General features: G+C 41.8%; 1 protein-coding gene across 2 annotated transcripts in view; it reads right to left on the reverse strand.

Annotated features, from left to right (window-relative positions):
* The window catches only part of LOC121286208 (transmembrane protein 132C-like), a 1,095,675-nt gene that overhangs the window by 404,388 nt on the left and 671,028 nt on the right, over nucleotides 1–20,259 (reverse strand). The window contains exon 1 of one of the 2 annotated variants that reach the window (XM_041203217.1): nucleotides 16,889–16,954. The exons of the other annotated variant lie outside the window; for it this stretch is intronic. The gene's annotated coding sequence lies outside the window, so the exon portion shown is untranslated. Of the gene's footprint in view, nucleotides 1–16,888; nucleotides 16,955–20,259 lie in introns of those variants that run through there. 2 annotated transcript variants of the gene reach the window in all.

Raw genomic sequence — 20,259 nt, forward strand, 5'->3', positions numbered from 1 at the left:
GCATGGCATTTTGAAATCCACACACTGCGATCTCCATCTGTAAATCCATCACTTCTTTGAGCTTTGCACTGTGGCAAGGCAGCCAAGAGTCAAGTAGCAAGGATGTTGTCTTAAATAACCAGACCTATGTCTTTTAAAGGCTGCTAAATAGACCAGCTGCACTTTTGTTACTTTTTGTGCATTGGAAAAGAAAACGTTTGAAAAATGTCATGTTCATCACTGCAGAAGGACAGCGTTTGCTGTTGTATGTTCTTGAATTGGATGCTTCAAATGTTCTTTTAAATAATAAACTATAAAGAGGAGATACCCTGGATAGACTTGTAAAATAGACCCAAGTGTGAAATATAGAACTTGTCAGAAATATAAAATGTTACAATCTTTGAATAAACAGTGCTAATTTGGGATTTTGCATTATATAGGATGCACTGAGCTCTAGTAATACATTTTCCTATTGAGTTGCAGATCAATTTGACTTGCTTCTGCCAAAGGGGGCAATACATAATTTGGGAGTTAATGTGACCATTTTTACATTTAGGTGGAATGCATAGGATACTTAGCACAGAAATAAGCCATTCGGCCCCACCAGTCCATGCTGGAGTTGGTACTGCAATCAAACCTCCTGTCTTTCCTCATCTAAATCTATCAGTGTAACCCTCTATTCCCTTCTCCCTCTTATGCTTATCTAGTCTCACCTTAAATGCATCTACACTATTTGTCTTAACCCACTTTCTCACCACTCCCTAGGTAAGGAAGTTTCTTCTGAATTCCCTATTTGATTTCTTGGTGACCATTTTATATTGATGACCTCTAATGTTGCTCTTGATCACAAGTGGTAACGTTATAATTAAAAAATGCAAAAGTGAAACAAAATCAACTCCATTTGAAACAGTTCCTAAATGCTAAGCTCTTATTATATTTTCAATATCAATTGAGCTGTTGATAATTTGAACCAATTTAGTGTCAAGGCTGCAGCATGTGAGAGCATAACATTGTATCCAGGACAAAGAGCAATTGTTTGTGGCTTGAGGAACTTTGGCTCAGACTCATTGAGCTGGAGGCTGAGCTGCAGACTCTGCAACACATGAGGGAAAGGGAAAGCTACCTGGACACTTTATACCAGGACACAGTCACACCACTTAGGATAGAGCCTTCTGATTTGGTCAGTGGTTAGGGACAGGAGGGTGTGACTGCAAGTGAGGCAGGTAAGGGGACCCAGAGAGCAAGAGTGCAGGATTATGAGCCTCTGCAATTGTCCAATAGGTTTGAGGCTCTCTCAGCTAGTTTGGATGAGAGCAGGGGCTGCAGGGTGGATGAGCTAAGTCATCACGGCACTGTGGTATAGGAAGCCATTCATTTGGGGTGCAAAAAGGAACGTAAAGGTTGTAGAGGGCAGTATAGTGAGGGGGATTGACATTGCTCTCTGTAGCAAAGAGTGAGTCCAGGTGGCTGTGATGTCTGCCCGGTGCCAGGGTTCAGGACATCTGCTCAGGGCTGGAGAGAAACTTGCAGAGGGAGGGGGAGGTTCCAGTGGTTGTGGTGCATGTAAGTACCAACGACATAGCAGGATGAGGAAGCAGGCTCTGTGCAGTCAGTATGAGGAGCTAGGCACCAAATTAAGAAGCAGAACCTCAAAGGCAATCATTTCTGGATTATTATCTGAGCTATGTGCAAATTGGCATAGGACAAATAAGAATAGAGAAATGAATGTGTGGCTCAAAGGCTGGTGTGGGAGAAGTGGGTTCCAGTTTGTGGGGCATTGATACCAGTATTGGGAAAAGTGGAATGTGTACCGTTGGGTTGGTCTACGCCTGAACCGCGCTGGGGCTGGTGTCCTCGTAAACCGCATAACTAGGGAAGTAGAGAGGGTTTTAAATGGAATAGTGGGGGCAAGGGATCAAATTTGGGAAGATGTGGTAAACCAAACAGTAGAGACAAGACAAGAGAGAAAGGTATTAGTATGGGAAATGATAAATAGACCACAACATGAAGGGACAAAGAGTACAACTCTAAAAGTAAATCAGCAGATAAGTTTGGATACTACAAAAATAATAAAGGACAAAACTAAAGGCACTGCATCTAAACGCAAGTAGCATTTGAAACATAATAGATTTACTGATAGTGCAAATAGAAATAAATTAGTACAATCTGTTGTCATTACAGAGACATGGCTACATGATGACATAGATTGGAACGTGAGTATTGAAGGTACGTGGTATTTAGGAAGGAAGGAAGTTAGGAAAAGCTGGAGGGGTGGCTCTGTTAATTAATGATGATATTAGCACATTAAAGAGGGATGACCTAAGTTCAGGAAGCCAGGATGTGGAAGCAATTTGGGTTGAGATGAGAAATGATAAAGGCAAGAAGTCACTTGTGGGAGTGGTGTACAGGCCCCCTAATTGTAACTACATGGTAGGGCAGAGCATAAGAGAAGAGGTAATGGGAGCTTGTTAGAAAGGTACTGCAATGATCATGGGGGATTTTAATCGACATGTAGACTGGAAAAATCAGATGGACAAAGATATCATAGGTGACAAGTTCATAGAATGTTTTTGGGATAATTTCTTAGAACAGCACATTCTTGAGCCAACCAATGGGCAGGCTATACTAGACCTGGCATTGAGCAACAAGATAGGATTAACTGATAACTTCCTAGTGAAGACACCCCTAGGTAGCAACGATCATAATATAATTGAATTTTGCATTCATTTTGAGGGAGAAACAAGTGTGTCCAAGACTAGTATTTTAAACTTAAATAAGGGCAATTATAAGGGCATGAAAGCAGAGCTAACTAAAGTGCACTGGCAAATGAGGTTAAGGGATAGGTCAATAGAGGCTCAGTGGCAGACGTTTAAGAGGATACTTCAGAATAGACAGAATAGGTACATTCCAAAGAGAAAGAAAAATTCCAAGGGGAGGGCCCAGCATCCGTGGTTAACTAAAACATTTATAGACAATGTCAAACTTAAAGGAAAGACATATAATTATGCAAAGACGGGCGGCAGGTCAGAAGATTGGAAAGAATATAAAGAACAGCAAAGAATGACAAAAAGATTAATAAGGGGGGAAAAATTAGAGCAAGAGAGCCAGCATGTAATATAAAGGCAGATAGTAAGACTTTCCAAGGATATTTAAATAACAGAGTTAACAAAGTGACCATTGGTCCTATAGAGAGTGCGTCTGGGTAACTGGTAATGGAAAGTAGGGAGATGGCAGATGAATTAAACAGGTCTTTTGCTTCAGTCTTCACTATAGAGGACACAAGTAACAGCCCAGAAATAGCTGTAAATCAGGAAATGAAAGGAAGGGAAGAACTCGGGAAATTTACAATCACCAGATAAGTGGTATTGAGCAAACTGTTGGGGCTGCGGGCTGACAAATCTCCAGGTCTAGATGAACTTCATCCTAATGTTCTGAAAGAAATGGCTAGTGAGATAGTTGGTGCATTGGTTTTAATTTTCCAAAATTCACTAGATTCAGAGAAGGCGCCATCAGATTGGAAAATAGCAAATGTAACTCCTTTATTAAAAAAGGGAGGGAGACAGAAAGCAGGAAACTACAGGTCAGTTAGCCTAACAACTGTCACAGGGAAAATGTTAGAATCTGTTATTAAAGATGTTACAGCAGGACACTTAGAAAAATTCAAGGCATTCAGGCAGATCAGCATGATTTCGTGAAAGGGAAATCATGTTTAACCAATTTATTGTACTTCTTTGAAGGAGTCACATATGCTGTGGATAAAAGGGAATCGGTGGATGTTCTGTTCTTAGACTTCCAGAAGGCATTTGATAAAGTGCCACATCAAAGGCTATTGCAGAAAATAGAAGCTCATGGTGTAGGAGGTAGCATATTGGCAAGGATAGAAGATTGGCTAGCTAACAGGAAGAAGAGATTTGGCATAAATGGGTATTTTTCTGGTTGGCAGGATGTGATGAGCGGTGTACCACATGAATCAGTGCTGGGGCCTCAACCTTTTGCAGTTATATAAATGACTTGGATGAAGAGACCTAAGGAATGGTTGCTAAATTTGCTGACGACACGAAGATAGGTAGCAAAGTAAATTGTGAAAAGGACGTAAGGAGGCTACAAAGGGACATAGATAGGTTAATTGAGTAGGCAAAGGTCTAACAAATGGCGTATAATGTGAGCAAATGCAAAACTGGTTATTTTGGCAGGAAGGATAAAAAAGAAGCTTATTATCTAAATGGTGAAAGATTGCAGAGCTCTGTGATTCAGAGGAATCTGGGTGCTCTAGTGCATGAATCACAAAGGCTAGTATGTAGGTACAGCAATTAATTAGGAAAGCTAATAGAATGTTATCATTTATTATGAGGGGAATTGATTACAAAAGTTGGGAGGTTATGCTTCAATTATGCTACAGGGCACTGGTGAGACCACATCTGGAGTATTGTGTACAGTACTGGTCTCCTTATTTAATGAAAGAAGGCAAGTGTGGGAATGGGGAATGGTGGGATGCACATCCAATCTGCATATTAAAAACTCCAAATGGGGGCCATTTAGAGTGCTTCCTGGCATTTTTGCCAGTGGCAGAGCAGCCCTCCCCGCTCCATAACCACTCCCGGACAGAGGCAGCCTCTTGTGGCAATCCGGAGGGCCGAAGCCAGAGACTCCATCCAAAGAAAGGGCCACCAGCAGCAAAGGCCGCACCCCATAACCTAAACACTACTATCAGAGGGCTCTCCCATCCAACTGTAGGAGCCTGCTTGCTTGACCTCTCCACAAATTTCCATTGTTTTCACCACTTTGAGGGTACCTCCATTTTGAAGTGCCCTCGTGTTCACCTACCTGCTTCAGCATAGCCCACCTTTCCTGAGGGGACTGCCAAGGCTCTAGAGCTGCTGGCCTTGTGATTAGGCTGGCAACATCGGGTGCTCACCACCATCCTTTATTGGATGGCAAGTTTGAAAGTGGCCAATTAGTCAGCCGCCTCTGGGGAAATATCTCTCCCGCTCTGGCTCCCAACAAGTGCAGGCTCATAGCCCCCATTTGGTCTTGATGCTGGGGTCCCAAAGCCTGTGGGAAAATCCTACCTTTTATTTCAGATTTCCAGCATCCATAGTATGTTGGTGCTGCATTAGTCATTTAGTGTTCGAGTTACTTGAGCAGTGACAACCACGTACTTACCCATCCTAATTGGACATTTGATTTTATCAACGGTAGCTGGCCCTTTGAGCCAGGTTGTGAAGGGGACAGAAAAATATATTAATTGACCATAAATGCAACACAGAGATGCATAGTGCCAGATCCTTATACTAATGTTTCCTTTCTTGTATCATACTGGTTCCTTGCATCCATTTACAAATGGAGGAAGGAAGTTTGATGGTATCAGCAGGAGGGTGAAGTTAAAGCATGCTCCTTACTGTTGCATACATTTCCTGTGGGAACCATCAAACATGGCACAAATTTAAGATAGAAACTCCCACATTATCTGGAAGGTACCATGTCAAGCACCATATATAACCATTTTCTGTTTGAAGAAACACTTCTGTTGTGCCAAACCAAGTGGCGCAATTCACTCGCAGTTGGTGTTGTAGGGTGTTGGATACGGTTCGGTAGGTTTTAATGAAGTCTCCGTAGTCTTAAGTAGATTAACTGTAGGTATTTATTAAGTACAAGAACTATAAACATATATACAGTAAAGGGTTCAAGCTAGGGGCAGTCTCGTGCTTGCTGATACACATGGCTCTGTTCAACACTAAACTGACCCCTAGGTGCAGGTCATGTGTTCACTTACAACACTGTGGTGGGCGGTACTGTACTCAGTCCCACGTTAACCTTAAATGTGCCAGATCCTTATACTACAGTTGGCATTCATGATCGACATGATACACTGAACAACTGGTCAGATTGGAGTTAGAAAGTTTATCAGTAGAGTCAGTAGCTATGAAATGTACTCAAAGTCATTCCTTTCACCTCATGCTCCCTCTCCCTATAGAGGTTGCATCCACTCTGGATGTTGCAACTGCTGCTTACTAATAAACTTTAATGCCTGCTTTTTGGATAATTGCCATTAATTTGCACAAAATAACATTTCTGTGATAAGACATGACTTGTACATTAATTGCCTCAATCCCTTGCACTTTGTGGAGGCTAGCAGGTTCAGCCTGGCAACAACCGAACTCTAAAGATGTACGCCTCAATTTGAGTTGGGTTCACCCAAGTCAACTACATATGCAAGTGAGGAGTTTACAAGCAACTGGGACAGTCATTCTGTGGAGAAATGGACCAACATGTAATATAATTCCTATCTGGAAAAAGATGTACATTTGATATGTTAACAATAATTACTATTCTAATACACACTCAAATACAACGTCCTTCTCGACAGACTGTGAAAAACAGGTAAAAATTTCTTGCACTTACAATCATCATTATTGAGCCCATATCAATGGTGTGAACTACTTGCAGCCAACCCCTCCCTGAAGACAGATGTAAACAAACAGGCCAGATATAGGCAAATGAAAGAAATCAACATGGGTGGCATTCCACATTACTTGATGTACAACAAAATTGAATGTTAGCGTTCTGCTACATGTCACAAGGAATATTCATGGGACATGACTTTGCTGTGTAATTAATTCAGGACAACTTCACAGTAAATATTTGTGAACTTTCAGAATTTGCACAGCAATGATTAAGCGATGCTGCTCAGGCAATTCTCTTCTTGCTCCAGCATTTTTCATTTTCAAGTTTTTCATTAATTTCCAAATGGTTACAAGTGTAATTATATTTCTCTTGATGCTGTAAAGAGCTTCAAATTTTTTTGCTCAGACAACCCTGGGTCAAATGATCATAATCAGCAATGGGGAATTTTGATATACAGAATGCTCCATGAAGCACTGCAGAAAATCACCAAGACTTCTTCGACAGCATCTCCTATACCCATGGCCTCTATCACCTAGAAGGACAAGGGCAACGGCACATGGGAACACCACTGCCACATTCTTCTAATGAGGTAAGTCCTTGAGCTTATTTGCTGTATAAAACACAAGGTACCAAACATTCATTAGGGATTAAGTAAACATATTGTGGGTTCATTTATTAACATTAGGCACATGGGAATGGTCTGACGTTATTATAAAGCTTGTAGCATTACGAGCTGTGTAGTCTGCTCTGCTGCTTAAAGCAAAAGTGAAACTAAAACTGGAACGCAATGCATATATCATTTCCCATCTAGTAATGTATACACATATGTTCATCCTCTTAAAGGCATGTTACAACAACCACCACCTGCAAGATCCCCTCCAATTCACCCACCTTGCTGACTTGGTAATATATTGCCATTCCTTCACTATCACTGAGTCAAAATCCTGGAACTCGCTTCCTAACAGCACTGTGGGGGGACATACACTACATGGACTACAGTTGTTCAAGAAGGCGGCTCACCATCACTTTCTCAAGGACGATTAAGGATGAACAATAAATACTGGCCTTGCCAATAACTTCCACGCCCTGTAAATGAACAGAACTTTACTGCACAGAAACAGGCTACTCGTCCCAATGGGTCTATGCTGGTGCTTATGTTCCCCATGAGCCTTCTTCTATCTTACTTCATCGTACCTTATCAGCATATTCTCCTAATTACCCAGTGGTAATGGTGAATTCAAAATGTTTCTATGCTGTTAATAAAACATACCACTTCTTCATCACTGCCTGAACCAAGCTTCAATATTACGCTGTACAAATTAGCAATTTGTATGCAACGTATTAGATATACTCTACTGCACTGTTATATAACACTGTAAAAATCATACTAGGTTTAGAGGTTGGGATTTTGTAGGATTGCATTGGAAGTGTAATGAATTTTTAATCAAAATTCCATTTTGAGCTCATTGTATCCCACATAATATTTTAACAGATATCTTAGTAAAGAAGGCATTATAATTTGCAATAAGTAATTTAATGCAGACCTTAACTAACACTCAACCACTGCAATGTGGTAAAATGTGTATACTCTTTTGAAATTTTATTCCAATTTCAGTTAAACTCTAATATTAGTTGAGGAAAAGTTATGTCCCAATTGGAATTCAGGAACAGAAATAGTACAGGGCACAAAGCTCTGTGCTAACCAGAGGAAAAGCGATGATAGATTGACGTCTGCAGGCCTAGACAATCTGAGGCTCATCCTGGGTTTCAATTAGTTCAAAAACACCATTTGCTCAGCTCCACTGAGACCTGTCAGAGGCTTCACAGTGGGTTCCTTGCCTGTCCAATGATTCATGTTCCATTGCAAATGTCCAACAGATTTGATAGCTGTAGTCGCACATTAGTTCCAAGGGGGAACCCAATTCATGGTTCCTTCTGACAAGTTAGTTCACAGAAGGCAGGGCTCCAATGTAAGATTCAATAGGCAAGAGGAAACAGGAATAGGTTCAAAATTGCAACCCCTCCAAATGCCTTAAAGGAGGCCATGAAGCACCAAAATATGCAGGAATTTACCACAATTAGCACATTGTCACCCAAAAATAAATGGTACCATTTAAAAATTCAAATTCAGCCCCATGTCCTGTGCCTCAATAGAGCATTTTATGGATTCAAATCATTATATTAACTATTACGTTTTATCATAGAGTCACAAGGGCAAAAACAAGTCAATCAGTCCATCAACTCCAATTTGCCCACGCTAGCTGATATTCTTTGACGTCACTCAGACAAAAATGAAAATAATATTTATTTTGCTCCGTCTGTCTCTCTTCCACTCTCTAATTCCTTCAGTTTCCCACTAACCACTTTCCCATTTAACTTCCACCCTTTCATATTTACCTGTCAACACATGTTGGAGGTAATTTCCTTCACCATTTTGCACTATACACATTGGTTTCCTCATCAGTAGAGACACCCTTTATACGTTCAACAAATACACAGCATTATCCCTCATTTGAGACTTTCAAAGTTTTAATTCTGACACTTTTTTGTATTCTTTCAGCCCTACTATTGTGGGATAATATGTACACAGAAACAAAAATGATTACTCCATGTTCCACGTGGTGGGTAAAATGACTTTTGACTCAATCCTTTACTCACAACAGAATGACGAGAGGGCAATTGATTCAGAGTTCACATGACTTATGGCAAGCCACAGTACACAACAAGCAACTTTGTGCAAAGAAATTTCTCCGAACATCCCTTTTTTCATAAAAATGCATGCATCATTTGCAAGTTGCTCACATACACGGTCTATAAAGAAAGTCATAATGCACAAACAGAAAACTGTTAATTGTATTCTGTCTCACTTTTGTTTGTCTCTAACAGCTTGTCTAACTCCCAGCAGTCTGAATAGTTGTTGATGGACACAAGATAGTCAGTTCCAAAGAGAGTGAAGTGGTCTATTCCAAGCTTCATCCATAGTTTGTCTGAGTCGTGAGTCATAAGCAGCTCTTTAGCTGTTCATCACAAGCACTGCACAGGCTGATGTGGTCCTTAATTTCATTGCTCATGTTTGACCAGTAAAGTACTTTTCTTGCCTTGCTCAGACTAGACTTGATTCCTTAATGGCTTGCATGGATGCACTTCAGCATCTCTTTTCTCAATTCCTGAGGAATGATGACTCTAGTTCCTTTATACAACTTGGTATCTTGAACAATCACTTCATATCTCTTTGCCCAAAACTCTCTTATAGCAACAGATGTGTCCTTGATGGTTCCTGGCCATCCTTTCATCTCAACTTCCTGCAGCATTTGGAGAGTTGGATCTCATCGTGTAGTTTGCTAGATCTGAGCAAGACACTTGTCTGTCAGATCCAAGCTGGGTTCATGACTTCCCGAGCATGTCGTGCCATTGCTTCTCGTTGAATCTGGAAGATTTCACCCTCTGTACTCTGTACTAGCTGCTTATGACTCATGACATCCCAGAAAAACTATGGATGAAGCTTGGAATAGACCACTTTACTGTCTTTGGAACTGACTATCTTGTGTCCATCAACAACTATTCAGACTACTGGGAGTTAGGCAACTGACATCAATGACCACCTGGGAGATCATATAATGCCTGAAAGCACGCTTCAGTTGTCCTGGCCTTCCTAACATTGTGATTAGTGACAATGGCCCTCAGTTCACAAATAAAGAATTCCTTCAAGAGAGCGCAGCTCTCGACATCATGTCAGCAATGTACATCTGCTTCCAATGCTTGTACTTCACTTCCAAATGAAATTTCTATAAATGAGGTAACATACTTTGCAGGCTCTTTGGAACAGATAAAAACAGTTCGAGAAAGATGCTTTAAGTAGCTTGTTGTCAGACTCCACAATCACTTTGTCTCTGCCAAACAGGTACTAATTAAGCTGCTCACAAACAAAGACAACAGTCAGGCACTCTTTTGCAATCTGAGTGTAGGGCCATCAGTTTGTGTTAATGCTCCAGATGCAAATGCAACTGTTTGTCCTTGCTGCATGAAGGTCGCTCCAAGTCCTGTTTCACTGGCATCACACTGCAGGGTGACTTCGTCATTGACACCATAGTACGTCAGCACAGGCATTGACATTAATAGTTGCTTGATGCAAGTGACAGCAGTGTCTTGTTCTGTATCCCAATACCACTGAACATCATTTGCAATGAACTTGTGTAAATGTTCATACCCTGATGACAAATTGGGCAAGAATTTTGCTAGGTAGTTCACAAATCCAATAAATCATTGAACTGTCTTTACAACTGTTGGTTGCTGCATCTCAGCTACAGCTCACACCTAATCAGGATTAGGACAAATTCCTGTGGCTATCGGTACTTGACTTCAGCCATTTTCAATTGCAGTTTTTCCTTGTTTCACAGCAGATTCATCTGGTGAGCTTTCTCTGGCAGCCTTACTCGATTCTGATCATGGTCTGCAATGGCTTCTTCCATTGTATTTCCACATCCATAGACTAGCAGATCATCCACCTCTACTCTTGGAAGATCATTGACCACCTCATGCTGTTTGCATATATACTCTTCTGGTGCAGTAGAAATGCCAAATGGCATGCATAACTATCTACAACTTCCAAATGGCATCCAGAACATTGTCAGAAAACTGCTGCTTCCATTCAGCTTCACTTGCCATTAACCATCCTTCACATCCAGGGTGGTAAGGACCTTTGCCTTGGCATGTTGTGGCACAATTTCTTCACTGTTTGGCATGGGGTAGTGGGATCTCTTCAAAGCTTTATTGAGGTCCTTTGGCTCTATACATACTCTCAACTTGCCAGTTTTTTTTTCAGATACCATGCTGCTAATCCAGTTTGTGGAGTTGTTACTTTCTTGATTACTCCAAGTTCCTCTATCTTGTCTTTCAGCTAGACTTGAAGGCAGCTGGGACTCTCCTCAGAAGATGCTGAGTTGGTCCCATACTCGCATCTACTTCAAGATGATATTCACCAGGAAGACATCCAAGACCTGTGAAAATATCTTTGTAATTTGTCAGGATCTGTTCACCAATCAATGGCTTGATGCCATGCGAAACATTACAAATCTCTTCTCATACATGAAAGGTTACCAGTATAAACTTTTGATTTGCTTCAGCTGAAATGAGGAGATTTTGCTTCGTGTCTACTACCTGGAAATGTAGATAGAAGACATTTCTTCCCATTATTTTGGGCTCTCAGCTTAGTTTGTTCTCTTGGGGTGAGCATTGTTCCATCATATAACCTGAGTTTTACCTTCAATGGCTTCATTTTTGGGTCACCATCAAGAACAACCTCACACAAGTCTGCGAAGCTCATGATGCTGCATGTTGTACCAGTGTCTGACACTTCACATTAACTAGATGCCCTCCTTCTATATTCACCATTCCAATAATCACAACCTATTTTTTACCTCAAGACTTGACGGTGCCAACCTGTTCTAGGGAGTAGAGTGATTCGTCAGAATCATTGCCCGACATATCTTCAGCGACCAATAGGCTTGCTTTTCTTCTTTACAGCAAAACACTGATTTGCAAAGTGATTCAGCTTCTTGCAGTTAGACCACTGCTTTCCCATACTTGGACGTGCTCCTTTTTCTTTTGTGTGGTATCCTCAGTAATATTTACATCCAGTACACTGGCCTTGATCTTTCTGCTGTCTCTTCTGTAAATAATTCTTCCTTTTTTTCCATTGTCTTGTGCTTACAAGGCCTGCAGTGCCCCTTCACGTAGTGCAAAACCTCATCAGTTCTCCCAATACTCTTCAGCTGATGATTAATCACTTCAGAGCTTCTGCACATGTCAATAGCTTTCTTGAGAGTAAGTTTCTCTCCTCTCAGCAGATGTCGTCCTATGGTGGGATCTCTTGTTCCGAACACAATCCTATCTCTATTCCAATCGTCCTTCAGTTGCTCAAACTCACAAGATTCAGCTAGACATTTCAGTGCAGTCACATGCTGATCAATAGTCTCCCCCTCTTCCTGAACTCCGATGTTGAGCATGTAGCATTCATAAATAACATACATAGAGTATTCAAAGTGGGTTTTCAAAGCCTTCAAAATTTCACAAAAACTGGCTTTTCTGCTCTGCAGTGAGATCTAGGATACAAAAAAGCTTGCAGCTCTTTCCTCAGTACTGATAACAGAGTTGCTGCTCTTATTTGTTCACGTTTCTTGTTTAACTCTGTGGTAATTTCATAGTTCTGCCATTGAGACTGGCAATTAATTCTCAAACCTGCCCTCATCTCCATAGGAGTCAGTACTGGAATATTCAAAGCCATACTGACTCACCCAGCAGTCAATGTCCTGCACAAGGTTGTAGACTGAAGTTTTAATTATTCTCTCCTGTTTAGCAGCTGGCTCTCTTCCAGTGATCAAAATTCACTCAATTTCAACTGCATACCCCTGACACCATGTGGTGGCTAAAATGGCTTCTGGCTCAATCCTTCACTCACAAAGAAATCACATCAGATGTCATGAATCAGAGGTAACATGACTATGGCAAGCCACAGTACACAACAGGCAAACATGCACAAAGGCATTTCTCCAAACACTCCATAAATCAGACTAGCATAAACTTTGTTAGATCACAAATTTAATTATTTCATATCCATCTCCTGGTTGATGCGTGCATTCCCTTCAAACTACAATTTGGAGTTGCGAACATAAACTTGGCATGATTTCATACATTTTTTCTTTCAATGTGTATTCTCCCAGTTTTCTGTTTCTGAAATTTTTCTCTTGTATGCCATTTCCTAGTAGAGTCTGCACTGCAGCATTGCCGATATAGACCATGCTGTAGTTGAAACCTCTTTTTAATATATTATTTGCCCAAAATGTTTATAATTCCCCACTAATTCAACTGGAGATTCTATTGAACTGTACCCATTATATACATGCTTCACTCACTGAAAATTTAAACATTTTTGGCTGCACAAAGAAAATGGTATTTGAGCCTAAACAAACCTTAATGGCATTTTGACAAAATCCATACAAGTTACTCTATTTAAAAGCCAGTCACTTAAGAGCAATTTGTTTTGTGTACCAATGTTTCGATCAAGTAATAACGGCATTGAGTGGGCTGTGTTCTATAAATGGATCTAAGCAAGGGATAAACGCAGGCAACTGGAGCAAAAGAAGCAAAAATTATTATAATTTGAAGGGAAAATGAGGTGTACTTTCTTAAAAAACTTAAAAATCTCCAACACCTACCGGTCCAGATGACAGATCACTGACCTTTGGACTTTATCAACTGCCATTAGTGGTAAAGGAACATGGGCCAGGATTTTCAGCTTGGCGTGTGGGTGCACACCCAACACACCCAAGCGTGAAATAGCGTAATGATGTCAGGCAAGTGCGATATTCAGTTTAGTGGGCACGCGCGAGGGTCAGCAGCCTATTAAGGCCCTTAAGCAGCTACTTAAGTAGAGCTTTCCTTCCCAATCCAACCTTACGGAGGGCCAATAGGCCAGGTGGCCTTTACATTTTTTGTGAAACCTCATCCACGGGCGGGATGAGTTTTCCAACAATGAATAAAAAACAATACAAATTTTTAAAAAATCATTTCTAACATCTCTTCATGTGACTGACTCACATATGGGGACATGGTTATATTATTTGTGAAATCTTCATTTTTCATTTTAAAAATCTTCAACTCCCTGAGACAGTTCTGTGTCTTCAGGGAGCTTTTAGTGAGTGCACGTCCGCGCATGCACAAACTTCAGCACTCGCGCTTCTCCTGCCCCCACCCCGGCAGCGCCGAGGCTCTTAGCACGCCTTTCACACTGGCCATTAATTGGCCAGCCAGCGTGAAATCGTGGTTGGGGCCTGATCGCGGGTGGCAGCGGACCATTTCGGAGCCACTCCCTGGCCCGCCCGCCGCGCCGGACCGACATGGGGAAAACCCTACCTATGGAAACAGGAGCAGGCAACTTCAACCCTCAAGCCTGTTCTGCCATTCAAGAGGATCATAGCTGATCTGTGATCTAACCCCATATAGCCGCTTTTGCTCATTATCACTGAATACCTTTGGATATCCACTTTTGCCCCTTACACTTAATATCTTTGGATAACAAAAATCTATCAATCTCAAGTTTAAAAGTTATACTTGATTGCATCTAGCATGTTATGGTTAGGTCTCAGCTGCAATATTGTGGACAATTCTGGGCATTACATTTCAGGAAAGATATATAAGCCTTAGAAACAATACAGAGATTTACAAGGTTGTTACCAGGGATGAGGGACTTCAGTTTTAAGGAGAGGTTGAAAAAGTTAGGACTGTTTGACTTAGAACAGATAAGGTTAAGAGGTGACCCAGTAGAGCTTTGCAAGATGATGAGGTTTTTGTAGAGTAGAGAGAGAAAAACTGTTTCCTTTAGTGAGTGGGCCAGTAACCAGAGGTCATAGATTTACAAGGGTTGGCAGAAGATCTAGAGAGGAGATGAGCATTTTTTTTCATTTGGATTTGTCAGGATCTGGAACACTGGACCTGAAAAGGTGATGGATGCTGATTCCATAAATAATTGCAGAAATGAGTTGGATAGGTACTTGAAGATGAGAAACTTTCAGGTTACAGGCAAAATGTGGGATGAGGGACTAAATATGGTTGCTCCTTCAAAGTGCCAACACTGCCACGATGGGCCAAGTGGCCTCCAAGCAAGTTTTGATGATTTTTTGTAATTGGAAATGGTAACTCTGTCTCTCTCTTCACACTTGCATGCTGACCGGCTGAGTATTTCCAGCATTTTCCGTTTTTATTCTGAGAGGCACACACTTCAAATCTTACTTAAACTTTCTGACTCCTACAAAGAATAAAATGAAAGCAAAAATAGATGGAAGAACATTAAGAAAGAATCACGGATTTTGTGGGTCTGTTTTAGTGTCAAAGAATTAGAGATAAGAACCTAGAAGTTCAACAGTGCTGCACCTGTTTGCAGGTGTGAAAACAGCTAAACAGGGTCTTTTATGGCAGGGGGCACCACACACACATTGTACATCCAAGCAGTCAGGGTTCAAGAAAGGCATGCGGGGCTCAGGTCTGAAACAGGACATGAGGACCTTTGCATATGCACATAAACAGCCTACTGCCCATTTATGGACCCCTTTGCCAGGTGGTTTGCCCTAACCACTGCATCAGTAAAACATAGTCTACATGTGGCCTAACCAGTAGACCTTAAAGAAACTGATGAAGACCACCTCCTAACAGGTGAGCTTTGTAAAACATACTTAACTGAATGTGGAGTCAGGAGGAGCACTGCTGGTTCATGCTTGGCGCACTGCTGATCACTGCCTCCAACCCTTCGCATCACCACCCCTCCTCCGCTCATGGCCCCTTCCTGATCACTCCCCTCCTCTCCCGATTGCTCCCCATCTCACAGGTTTTACCTGAGGGTTGCTGCCTGCAACACAGTGGCCTTAGATTGAAATCCTCTGCCTGGGGATGGGTAGCAGCTATTGGCAGCAACTCTCATGTAAATGGGGTCCAAGTGTGCACATTATGGCACAGGGGACTCTCCCTGCACCCAGTTTCTAAGCCATGAGCTTTCAAACTCCTCCATTGCAAGGCATGCAAATCTTGGGAGGGAATCTGTGGTGAGACCTAGTTACACCAGGTTTCTGCTCCTTGACGATGACATGCTACATATATATCTGTCTGCAGTGCCAGAATTGGACTGAAGCTGAATGAATGTATTGCATCATTTCTGATTGTTGAAAATTCCACCTGAAGTGAGGGTGGTTACTTCTTGCATGCACCTCTCTTCCATGCAGAGGCCACAGAAAAGAAAACCAAGGCCGGGATCTAATGGCACTTGACGGAGTGGGTTAGGTTCATGGTGGCGTGCCTGCAAAAAGTGGGGGAGGCTGCACAGTCCATTCGCCCTCGTGTGAAAACTCCCCATTTAGTAAGCAGCGGAAATGGGCCAACGTAGGGAACCCGCCCGCTGGCTAATTAGGCTCATTATTAAGCCACTTAAGGGCTATTGTCCTTGAGTCCACCGGAGTTTAGTAGGGGCTCAGTAACTCGTATGGATTTCCCATGCCTTCTGAAGGTCTCCCAGCAAACCCTGTCAGATTTCCCAGGGGGTCTCTCTTTTAAAGTGCCCAATTGAGGGACCCAGCATCAGGAAGGGGAGTGCATGCTAAGTGCCACCTCCCTGCCCTTCCATCTGACTCTCACTACCTCACTTGAGAATCCCCTCCCCGTGATCCCCAACCTGTCCCACTCGCCTCTCTCCAAGGATCCCAAGGTCATCTTTGGTAAAGACTTCACTGGAGTCCAAAATCTCAGGAGGGGTCCAATGCTGGCCAGTCAAGTCCCTGACGGGCGCTTTATTCTATTGGGGCATAGAGAAATGGGTTTCTCACCAGCTCTCCAACTGGTGGGCAGGACTCACGTTGGGAACATTAAATCCAGCCCCAATAAGTGTAAAACTGAAATAGTCAGATTATAGATGGAAAAATAGAGGAATGAAAAAGAAAGACAAGGAACAAATAGCACTCACCCAGCAGCAGAACAATTACATTGAATCTGACATCCACACAATGATGGAATACATCCATTTAGCTTCAGTCCAATTCCTGGCACTGCAGACAGATATTTATAGCATGTCAGCTATCCACAAATTCAGCACTTATTCAACAACTTTACTCAGTCGTCAGTGCAGACTGGAGAAGGCCCATGAATGTGGATTGTAAACACAGCCTATTGTACAACCATTTTCAGGGCATGTGACCTCCCTCAGAGCAAAGCTGAAAGAACTAAACAGATTTCTTGCTTTGTCGGTCAGCTTCATCTGCTAAACGAAGACAAGAGAGTAATTAAAAAAAATTAAGAGTTGTTCATATAAATCCAAAATGAATCTGCTGCCTGCCTCGCTTATCTATCTGGGGCAAAGTTTCAGTTTGAATGAAAGGCAGGAGAATGCTTGTATTTTAATTAATTAATGGCTCACTAATGAGCCTTCAGAGTTTCGAATTTCTGAAAATATGATTTCATTAGTGAATCATTAATATCTGAGAAGTACAAGCATTCTCATCATTCATTAACAGAAGAATTATTGTTCTCCTCGCTCTCTCTCCGCCGTCACATGACATCAATGGAAGAAACAAATGAGTAGACTGTAACACAGGCGGCCGATGCACTATTTTCCACTTTGTGCCACCACCTGAGACAAATTTATCCCAACATGTTTAGCAATTTAAAACAGTTTTTGTATTGGAGAACTCAGGCTTCTAATACACTCTCAGGGAAATACAGGATTCTCTTGTCATCAATCGGAAGAATCATTGCCTTGCTCCCTCCCCCACCCCCATTACCTGGTGTCAATGGAAAAGCCAACTGAGCAGACTGTCTTTCTCAGCTTTCAGGTACCTCAGACTAAATATCACACGTTGATACATATGAAGTTCTTTTAATCATTAAACTTGCTAATAACATTTTAACCGCCTCAGAATTTAATTTGCAAGGCAATGTACATCAGTGCTTTATGAACATAAACTTCAGTACTTCTCATGACTTGTCTCAATACACATAGTGAAGAAGAGATGATAAGATTCCTAATGACGTTCCTGGAGAACATTATGCAACAAGAAAGAATGTAAGAATAACATAAAAGAGAATCCTAATATTTTCTTTAGACAAATAAATAGTAAAAGAGTAGTAAGGGGGTGGGGCTGATTAGGGACCTTAAAGGGACCATTCACATGAGCAGAGGTCATTTTTAAAATTCTTTCACAGGATGTAAACATGACTGGTAAGGCCAGCATTTATTGCCCATCCTTAATTGCCCCTGAGGACATGGTGCTCAGCCACCTTCTTGAACTGCTGCAGTCCACATGATGTAGGTAGACTAATAGTGCTGTTGGGAAGGAAATTCCAGGATTTTGGCCCAGTGACAGTAAAGGAACCGTGATATATTTCCAAGTTAGGATGGTGTGTGGATTGGAGGCGAAATTGCAGCTGGTGATGTTTCCATGCATCTTCTGCCCTTGTCCTTCTAGGTGGTGGAAGTTGCAAGTTTGAAAGTTGCTGTCAAAGGAGCCTTAGTGAGTTGCTGTAGTGCACCTTGCAACTCTTTTGGTTACAAATAAGTAAACTAGGTTAACAAAATCAGGGATAAAGTAAAAGGCAGCCCCTTAAAGGGAAACTGCAAAAACAAAGACAAAATTTAAAGGAAACTTACGAACATTAAATCAAAATGTGATTAAAGCGGTCAATAAATCACCCCAGTCCCCACCGACATGGAAGACCTCGACGGTGCCAACGGATACAGCGTGCTCTATCTCCAGGGACACCCAGCCGCAAACGTGGCTGCAGAAGAGGGGCAGACAGTTGGGCCGGAGCACCCCCTCGATTACCCGCTGTCTGGACCTGCTAATGGCCAACTTGGCCAGGCCCAGGAGCAGGTTCACGAGGAGGTCCTCCTCCCTCCCCACCCCACTCCACATTGGGTGCCCATAGATCAGGAGCGTAGTCATCAGGATTCGAACCTGCACAGGGAGACCCCAGTAGATTTCAACTCCATCATCTTAACCAATCGGCCACAACTATAGCCTTAGTGCACCCTGTAGTGGTACACACTGCTACCACTGTGCATCATTGGTGGAGAGAGTGGCTGTTCAAGGTTGTAGATGGGGTGCTGATCATCTAGGCTACTATTGTCCTGAAAGGTGTTGAGCTTCTTAAGTACCTCATGGCTGAGGTACTAAATGAGCACCTTGCATCTGTCTTGACCAAGGAAGACGACACTGCCAAAATCATGATGCAAGAGGAGGCAGTTGAGATACTGGATGGGCTAAAAACTGATTTAAAAAAAGAGATATCAGAAAGCCTGGCTGAACTTAAATTTGACAAGTCAGAAGGATCAGGTACATCCAAGATAGAGGGAAATAAAGGTGGAAATTGTGAAGGCACTGACCACAATCTTCCAAACCTCCTTAAAAGAAATGTGGCACCAGAGGACGGGAGAACTGAAAATAATACACCTTTATTCAAAAAGAGTTATCAGGATAAACCCAGTTACTACATCCAATCAGTTTAACCTCAGTGGTGGGAAAGCTTTTAGAAATGATAATCTGGGACAAAGTTTACAGTCACTTGGATGAGTTTCATTAAATTAAGGAAAGCCAGCATGGATTTGTTAAAGGCAAATTGTGTTAACAAACTTGATTGTTACCTCATCAAAAAACTCCAAGAGAGTTGATGAGAATAATGTGCTTGATGTACGAACATATGAACATAAGAATTGGGAACAAGAATAGGCCACTCAGCACCTCGAGCATGCTCCACATTCAATAAGACCATGTCTGATCTGATTGTAATCTCAACCCCACATTCCCACCTACCCCAGTAACTTTTCACCCCCCTTGCTTATCATGAATCTATCTAGTTCTATGTTAAAAATATTCAAAGCCTCTGCTTCCATTGTTTTTTGAGGAAGAGAGTTCCAAAGCCTCATGATCTTTTGAGAGAAAAGGTTTCTCCTCATCCCTGTCTTAAATGAGCGACCCCTTACGTCTAAACAGTGGCCCATAGTTCCAGGTTCTCCCACAAGAAGGATCATCCTCTCCACATCCACCTTGTCAAGACCCCTCGGGATCTTAAAGGTTTCAATCAAGTTGCCCCTACTCTTCTAAACTTCAGCAGAGGTAAGCCTAGCCTGTCCAACCTTTCTTCATAAGACAACCTATCCATTCCTGGCATTTATATCTTTCCTTAAATAAGGAGACCAGTATTGTACACAGTACTCCAGATGTGGTCTCACCAGTGCCTGTACAACTAAAGCATAAACTCTCAACTTTTGTGTTCAATTCCTCTCGCAATAAACAATAACATTCTATTAACTTTCCTCATTACTTGCTATATTTACAAAAT

The sequence above is a fragment of the Carcharodon carcharias genome, chromosome 13 (assembly GCF_017639515.1).
Source record: "Carcharodon carcharias isolate sCarCar2 chromosome 13, sCarCar2.pri, whole genome shotgun sequence".
Lineage (NCBI taxonomy): Eukaryota > Metazoa > Chordata > Chondrichthyes > Lamniformes > Lamnidae > Carcharodon > Carcharodon carcharias.